At 38.8% G+C, this 8930-nt stretch overlaps 1 pseudogene; it reads right to left on the bottom strand.

Annotated features, from left to right (window-relative positions):
* Positions 1 to 3: 3 nt before the first annotated feature.
* Positions 4 to 967, bottom strand: LOC140239882 (integrase/recombinase xerD homolog; annotated as a pseudogene).
* Between the last annotated feature and the right edge of the window lie 7963 nt (positions 968 to 8930).

The following is an 8930-nucleotide window of genomic DNA, read 5'->3' as shown; positions in this document are numbered from 1 at the left end:
ATCCTTGGCAGTTTCTGAACGCCATCTACCATGCTTCTTAAACAGTCTATCTGGGACTCCAAATTTTGCGGCCGCTGTAGCACCGCCGCTTCGAAGGCTGTGCATGCCGAACTTTTTCGGTTCTAAACCCACTGCTGACAGGGCATCCCGTAACAGATCCAAACACCTAGTGTATGACAATTGTCCATCCCTTAATTTGTAGGATTCTTTGGACTTACAATAATTGACGGGTCTGAAAAGAAATTTCTCATCAGCTGGATCATCTAACTCCGCAGCCAACAAATACTTCCGCAAAGCCGAAACCGGACAGGTTGGTGTATTAGTAGCACCTATGAGGACCCATGCTCCTTGTCTATAAATATCAGTTTTACTTTTCATAATGAAAATGTTCACATGGGAAACATACTTATCAAGATCGCACCTACGAATATTTATCAGTTCGTCATATCGTAGAAATCCAGCATATGCAATCAGTATCATGGCACATAAACGAATATCCACTAAACTAGTGGAAGAACTATATTTCTCTACAACTGCCTTCAAAATTTCTGGTGTAATAGGTTCCTTTTTTACAATTGGTTTATACAGCAGCTTCTTCAATCCTTGAAGTACGATGTGTAGAAACTTCCGATCACACGGGTTAATGTGTACCTTGGGATTACAGTCATAATGCCATTTTATAGCGTAAAAGGCCGACTCCATCCTGGAGTAAGGAGCACCACTTTGGTATAAATGAATGAGGTATCGACTAATGTCTTCTGGTTCAGCCAGAGCTGAATTTACCTTAAATTGCGTACACCATTCTTCCCAGGCTAACCAAGCTCTCTTGTATTTATAAACCGTGTTATCAGCTCTTGAAGCTGCCAAAGTCTTGGTCAATGTTTTACCATATTCGTCCTGTGGCGAAAATCTGAGGGGGGATATAAAAAGAGGAATAGCACAACTTACACCTATCCTGTGTGGCCATTACAAGACATGCTATACATTCGACACCTAAACAACATGGTGTATAGACCCCAAAGGCTAGAATTTTAGATGAATTTCATTCGCCGCTGCCAAGCGCAGCATAAAAATTCATCAAACCGCGGAAAGAAAGCTACAAAGCTTTCATTCAGCCCTGCGGCAGATTCCACAGCCATGCGGCTGATTCCATAGCCATGCGGCTGATTCCATAGCCAGGCGGCTGATGCCATGATATAGTCCTACGACTGATACGTTATGAAATTATGCAGAATTTTCATTTGCCGCTCGCCACCCCATTCAATCGTACACATAACACTGGACTTTGGAATTTCTTTGTCCCAAATATAGAATTCCTATTTCTGCCTTGAACGAAAACTCCTTCAGGATTATCAATCTTTACTACACGCGATATTAATAAACGAGATTCTCTATTCTCCGAAAACAAAAGGGGCCAAAATGGGGCAGAAGGCCAATATGGCACAACTAGAGTTCCCATAGCGGAACACACTCTAATGTGATTCAAAACTTGCCCAATACTATCGATAGGGGGCACCAGCCAATTATTCTCGCCCGCCCAATCGCACGAAAACGCGTCTACTGCATCCGTATTAGGACACCAATATTTAGAATTAAACTTTGGTAATTTGAAATTAGAATCATCTGCGAACCTGTCAACAGTATGGGGCCCCCACAACTCACCCAAAAATTTAAAGAATTCAACAGAAACTCCCCAGTCATCGAAATCAATAATCCGACTAAGTGCATCTGCACAACGGTTCTCCTCTCTGGGAACCCAGTGAACCTGTAAAGTGATCCTACTTTTTCTGCAAAAATTAAAAATGTCCAAGCTAAGCTCGTGCAATTCTGCAATCATGCTACCCTTCTCCACGATAGAGACTACACCTCTATTGTCTGTAATTATTTTCGCAACCTTACTTCGCAAGTAGGGTGCAAATGATTTCAACGCCAAACTTAGCGTCATAAGTTCTCTCCAAGTGGAGCTTTTCGACATTTCCACTTTAGTCCAGTTTCTTGCCATTTTCATGCCAGCACACTCACCAATCCAGGCTCCACAACCTGACTTACTGGCATCAGAGTATACAATGGTCTGTGGAATAGAATACTCAAACAACATGCGTTCATTAAGGATGACAAGATTTTCCTTCCAGAAAAATAACTCGGCAATCAAGTTATTGTCACTGTCTATATTGTACTCTTTATCCCAATGATCTCTGCGAATGATTTCATAATGCATAAATCTAGTTTTAACTGAGTTAAAGCACCCACTACTGGGTAAAGAGCATTTATCTTTCCAGCGATAGCCGCTATTTTTCTTGCTGAAACATTTGGCAAACGTGTCTGAAAAGTGTCCAAACATGACTCCAGGTCCTTCATCCTCCTCTTGGTAATCTTTAGACAACCAATACTGCTATGCCATGTTGACCCAAGCCAATCCAAACATTGGACTGGGATCCACTGCGATTTCTCGACATTAGGTACCAAACCTGCTTTTAATATGTCATCTTTCACTGCCTTGGCCACGGCTTCGCATGTATCAAACGAAGCAGCACGACCCCAACCATCATCTAAATACAAAACAATGAATATCCCTTTACTTCGCCAATGGTTAACAATCGGTTTGAGGCATTTTGTAAAGACGTACGGAGCTGTGGACAAGCCAAACGGCAATACTTGAAAAGTATAATATCTAGGACCATTACCAAAATCCCAACTAAATCCCAAAAAGCGAGTATGGTCCTGAAAAATATCAAAATGATGATAACCTGACTTAAGGTCAAATGAAAACATAAAATCTCCCTTTTTAAAATAAGTAAGTGCTATATTCCAATCCTCAAATTTAACTTTGTCCTTCCACAAATATTTATTAACTAAACGTAAATCAAGAATCAGTCTCTTTTTACCAGAGCTTTGAATTGACACTGAAAGGGGGTTAACAACATGAGGTGCAACAAAAGACTCAACAATTAGTTTTTTTCTTTAATAAATCAAGAACAGCTTCATTGACAAATTCAGGGTGAGACAAGGCAGATTTATTGTTTCTTGATTCTAGTCGGGGAGGAGTCTGCAATAACGGTAACATATAACCGTGTTCAATGGTATCTAACACAAACTGAGATGCACCAATGTCTTTCCAAAATCGTATTGACGCCTTTAGTCTCCCTTTGACTATCGGTTCTGAGCTACCTTGCTCATATTCAAAGTAATTGTTTAAGTAAAATTCTTCTTCGTACCGTTCACTTTCAGCAAAAGCGATACTGCTAGCTCCGCTAGGGCAGTTAAAGTCTGTCTCCGAAATATCTCGAGAAGTACCGGAAGCTGTTTCCAACTCATCTTTCAGGGAAGACTGGATTAACTTGGCGCCATTGCCATGCAGCGTGTCATACCGAACGCCTGTACGTGGTAAAATCACAAGAGAACTCAGCTCGGAAGTACTAGCTCACGAATTGGTTATGCCCGCTTCCAACAAGAAGTAGACTACATTATCCATTCATCATTGATGACAACATTCTTAATTATTCCTCTGACCTCTCTCATACACTATCATCTCATTGTTCTTCATCGCAATCATGTTGAGAACACAGTTATCCCGTAGCTTACGGTCTAGTTGAATACGCGAGTCTTGCTCGATACAGCCGCATTAACAGGGCGGACTTGGCTGTTTGATTTTCCACTCCATTTTCACTTCTAATATCTAAGGTGTTACCCCAAGGAAGTCTATGTCAGCTCCCTTGATTCATTAATTATTGAATGTTATTTTCAGTCAGATTAACATTCCACTATATGTGACCCTGCACCTCAAAACAAACAAAAAGTCGCTGGACATAAATTGTTAGTTAAGATCATATTCTGAAAGAGCAGACTTTAAGCTTTAAAATGATGTATAACTCAAATCAAATGGACTCTCCTAACCTATCTAAATATTGGAAAGAAAGCACAAACTCAGGAAAAGTGTGAACTGAGAAAAGAGGCTCTGAAGTACAGTGTCTATTCAAGCGCTTAATCTTTACCAAACCGTGCTGGCTGTGTGATGAATGGGACAAAAAAGCAGGAAGTAAACCTCCAGAGTAACAACAATGAAGGGATTATCAGATTAAACTGAAATTAATTACGCCTCATAAATACATTCTGTCCATAATTAATGCCAACTTTCAAAGCAGTAGCACTATCCTTTCAAAAGTTATTAGAGTTGAAAGTGAAGAGTGTGGACAAGGTTTTTCAGAAATGAAAAAGGGATTCTAAAGACACAGCACCTAATAACACTATTCTACCAAAAATGTTCGAGATAAACTGCTAAAAAACACACTTTCCTACCCGTTTTATGATACCAAATTTTAGCATAGTGTAAAAGAAGACCCGCTCTTTCAGAAAATATGAAAAATTCAAATTCGGCTTGGTTGACCCATTTCACTTATTTTCAGTCCTTACGCTAAATCAGTGTGTGCGACTTTATGTTCGTTTTGAGGTGCACGGTCACATATGTGAAATTCAAGGTTTTAAAGTGTGCATTCAAGGGCTCCTTTTTCCACGAGATAACTCATGCTTAGTATCTGAGTGGAGAACGGCTAACACGAGATAACTCGTGCATCGTAGTCAACGGATTAAACGATCAAACTAATTTACCTTGCTCATTTTGTTCCATAGAAGCAGGACCATTAGCGTTGCTGCGCGATGTTATCCCTGATCGGGGGACCTTGGTTACCGGCCCCTGGACACCCCCTTCTCCAGTGCCCTTGCTTTCCGCACGCGAAGCAGAAATCTGTCGACTTTGGCCCACTGCTGGCCCCTCGCCAACCAAGGGTGGGGGAGTTACCGGTACCCCCATAAGCGTATCTACTTTTTCCGCTAAAGCCGGGGAAAAAAATGACCAGAAGAAGGGCTTGCAGTCCTATATCCATCACTCTTCGGAGGTTTGCCCTTGGCGGCTGGGATGTTCCGAGACGATTTGCGTTTTCTCGCCGCCCTTGCCTGTGCCTGCCTGATACGTTTTTCATCCTCAGAATCGCTTGCAAGGTCATCGCTCAGATATTCGTCAACTGCTGACCACCCTATAAAATGAGATAGTGCTACTTGCATAACAATTAAATAATTTGTAGAGAATCACATATTCAAGAATTCACCGAAAGCTGACAGACTGAAACTTATTTACATAATAGCAGCAGCCTGCTCAATGTAATGCATATTTCTGTCACGATACAATTTGCAGGTTGTATAATGTCATGGAATTTCCATAACGAGTGTTCAGCCCTTATCGCCATGGCCTTACGGCATACCCAGTAGGGGGGGGGGGCATTTGCCCTATATAATATATATATATATATATATAATAATATATTTCTCTTTGTTAAACAGCATGTGATGCAAAAAAAAAAAGAATTCTGTGCAGTATTTCCAATGAAATGCAATATACATTATCTACATATACACACATATATATATATACATATATATATATATATATACACACACATATATATATACATATAGATCTTTATATATATAATATATATACATACACACACAAACAATTTTGTATATTTCACATCTGTACATATTATATTCATACAGTATAGAATATATGTAACAAAGTCTACTTTCCTAAATGTTTAAAAGGCAGATAATAAATTCAAACTTGTCTTCATCTGTGTCATAAACTTCTTTCTGTTAAGAGTAGACATCCCTGGGAAAGTACTGAATTGAAGGTAAACATTATGTTGGCAAGGTTGGTTGCACATGTTCCATACTACATGTACAAGTATTTGGCAAGAACAGATTGATATACTAGTACACTATATATATATATATATAGAGAGAGAGAGAGAGAGAGAGAAAAGATGGCGAAGTAGAGTAGTAATGCATTTCAGTCCAACAGCGCTATTTATTCAGGACAAATTTTCGACGAATACACATGTCTTCCTCAGGGTCCACAATAAGAATTATGAAAATACTGTAGACAAAATGAATATTCACTTTATTATATACATAAGTGGTAGTCATTGGGGAATGCTTATGGCAATGTCCGTGTGAGGTATCTGAGTAGAGGCATTGTGTGTTTCGTATGAGCATGCTGACTTGCAGTCAAGATCAATTTGTAGTATTATGATGTAATAATAATAGCAGTAATTATGGCACAACCACATGAATATGTACATATATGCATAACCAAGCAGATCATCAACGCATGTAAGTGTATCATACATAAGTGGTAGTCATAGGAATGATTCTGACAACACGCGTATAGATACAAGTGTAATAAGTCAGCTGTAATAACTCACATTTTCATAGAATGAGGTATCTGATGTTCAATATTTCGTTATTCCAGTTCTCTCCCAATCTCATAAGTGTCTTTAAAATTTTGGCTGCATGCCTGGTATCTATTATACTTGTATACAATATAATACCATACCAAGGAGGCTAAGTACCTCCTTATTGTCATACACAGCTACTTTCAGTGATACTGCTGTATTTGTACTTTCCTTTTCACATACATAAAAGCTTTGTAAGAGAATGATTACTGGTATGTGGAACTTCAAATTTGATTAGGGTAGGTATTTGGTCACATTCTGCCCATCAAAACTTTAGTTTGCCACACAAACCTAGGGCAAATAACATAACTCATAAATGTATAAACTACAATACAGGCTTTATATGAGAAAACTAAAACAAAGAATCAGTATAGTATGCAGAGGTAGGATGGCTCTTAGATGAATACATGTTCATTATTCACACACATTCTTCACACACTGCACTAGACAAAATAACTTATCAAAACTGATGGACACATCTTCATAATTTTTTTCTGTAAACAGGTATAAATGCACATATGCTTGGTCTGTGCAACTTTGATCACAATGCAAGCAAGGCTATACCATTTTTACACAAATCTGCAGTGTCTAGATTTTACATTGTCACTATCACTACCTTCACTTTCCATACATGGTTATCTAAATTTGTAAAATTCCTGCATGTACAATTGTACAACCAAGACCACAGTTTTGCCCCTCTTTTTTACATTTGCACTGCTTATTCACACACTAATTTTTCTTACATCAACATTGTCTTGTTAAATACCATATGCAACATTACTTCTTCTTTGTTCAATGTCACTTGTGAATCCCCAAAAAGTCAACAAAAGTAGAATCTTTTTCCTGAATAACTGAAAAGCAGCCATATTGAGTAATGTCTGGATACATGTATAGTGGGACATGTCTGGGGCATTTGCCCAGACAGTTCTCACCCAGCATGATTACAACCAGTGAAACCTAAGAGCAGAATGAGGGGGCAGCAGTTGATCTCCATGAGCATTCTATTGACCTAGGGGATAAACCTTGAGTGTTATACTGACCAAACAAAATGGGTTTAACTATAATAATAATTTACAGATGCAATCCTGTACAGCATTCAATTTACCAGTTCCTGCGGGAGGGCCATACAAACAAGCTGTAATGGAGCATTTCCAGCATGTTCCATCCATCTCTTGAGCACTCTTGACGTTGAGCAAGAGCTGACTGGGTTGGGTCCCTGCAGTGGCCAGCTTGGTGGGGCATTGTTGGCTTGGGGCAGGAGCTGGTAGGGTTGGTGTCTTCATACACCTTTGGCAAGAAGCTACTTTTGTGGCACATATCTGGCAAGGGGTTGGTGCTGAAAGGCAAATCAGAGTTTAAAAAATATTTTTCAAGAAGAACTAAAATTATATGATAGCCAGAGAAGGATTGCAGTCATTCAAGATACTGCCCATAATTCATTTGACAACCGTACTCTTAAAATGTGTACAATTAAATATCTTGACTTAGCATTCAGTGGCATCTTAAATTAGAACATAACATTTTTTTCTATTGCTCAATAATCATTAACAAAAATTTACAATACAACTGTATCAACTAAAATTTCAATCTATTAATCCCTGTTTGAGGAACTTGAGTGCAAGTTGAAAAGTGCAAGAATTATAATTTACAGATGCAATCCTGTACCCCCGGTATTCAATTTACCAGTTCCTGCAGAAGGGTCACACGCTTGGATGTTCCGTCTCTTGAGCACTCTTGGCGTAGAGCAGGAGCTGACTGGGTTGGTGTCCCCGCAGTGGCTGGCTTGGTGGGGCATTGTTGGCTTGGGGCAGGAGCTGGTAGGGTTGGTGTCTTCATGTACACCTTTGGCAAGAAGCTGCTGTTGTGGCACATATCTCGCAAGGGTTGGTGCTGAAAGGTTAATTCAGAGTTCAAAAAAATATATACTTTGAGAAGGACTACGGTACAATTCAATTACACAACAAGCACAATTATTCTAAATATTTGTCAGGAATGAAACTAAACACAAAAATGTATACAACTGGAATTTATACAGTTCAATTCCAGTGGCATTATAAAGGAGAGCATTGTCTTTCTATTTTTCGAAGATCATTATAGACATTTTAAAAAGAGGCCAAAAAAAAAAAGATGAAATAGCAACAATTGAGATGAAAATAAAATGACATTTGGCATGATCATAAAATCTATACGAAACATGCATTTGTCGAGTCCATTAAAACACAGTGGAACCAGAAGTAAATATTTTATTCGTCACAAAAACATTGGTACATCACCCCATTGTATTCAAATTGTCAAAATGCTAATAGTAATGTTACGACTATGATAGTATCGTATCAAGGTGGTCGAAAATGATTGTACAAACATGTATTCCCATACTATCATAATTTACCGTATTTTGATGGAATGTAGAACTTAACTGTTATAGATCATGGTTCCATTAAAAATAATGATAATAACAATAATAAAATAGTGCAGGGTCTATGCCAAATACAACAAGGGAAATTGACTGATGTCATGTACATTTTACGTACAGCTGTAGATCTAGATTGAACTCTGACAGACTCTGCACGCAGTGTAGGCTACTGACAGTCACTGTAGAATGTATTAACGAGTCTTAAACTTAAGCAAAAGCGCCCAAAAGTC

The sequence above is a fragment of the Diadema setosum genome, chromosome 16, assembly GCF_964275005.1.
Source record: "Diadema setosum chromosome 16, eeDiaSeto1, whole genome shotgun sequence".
Classification (NCBI taxonomy): domain Eukaryota; kingdom Metazoa; phylum Echinodermata; class Echinoidea; order Diadematoida; family Diadematidae; genus Diadema; species Diadema setosum.
The sequence above is the reverse complement of the archived record's forward strand: the minus strand, read 5'-3'. Positions and strand labels throughout refer to the sequence as shown.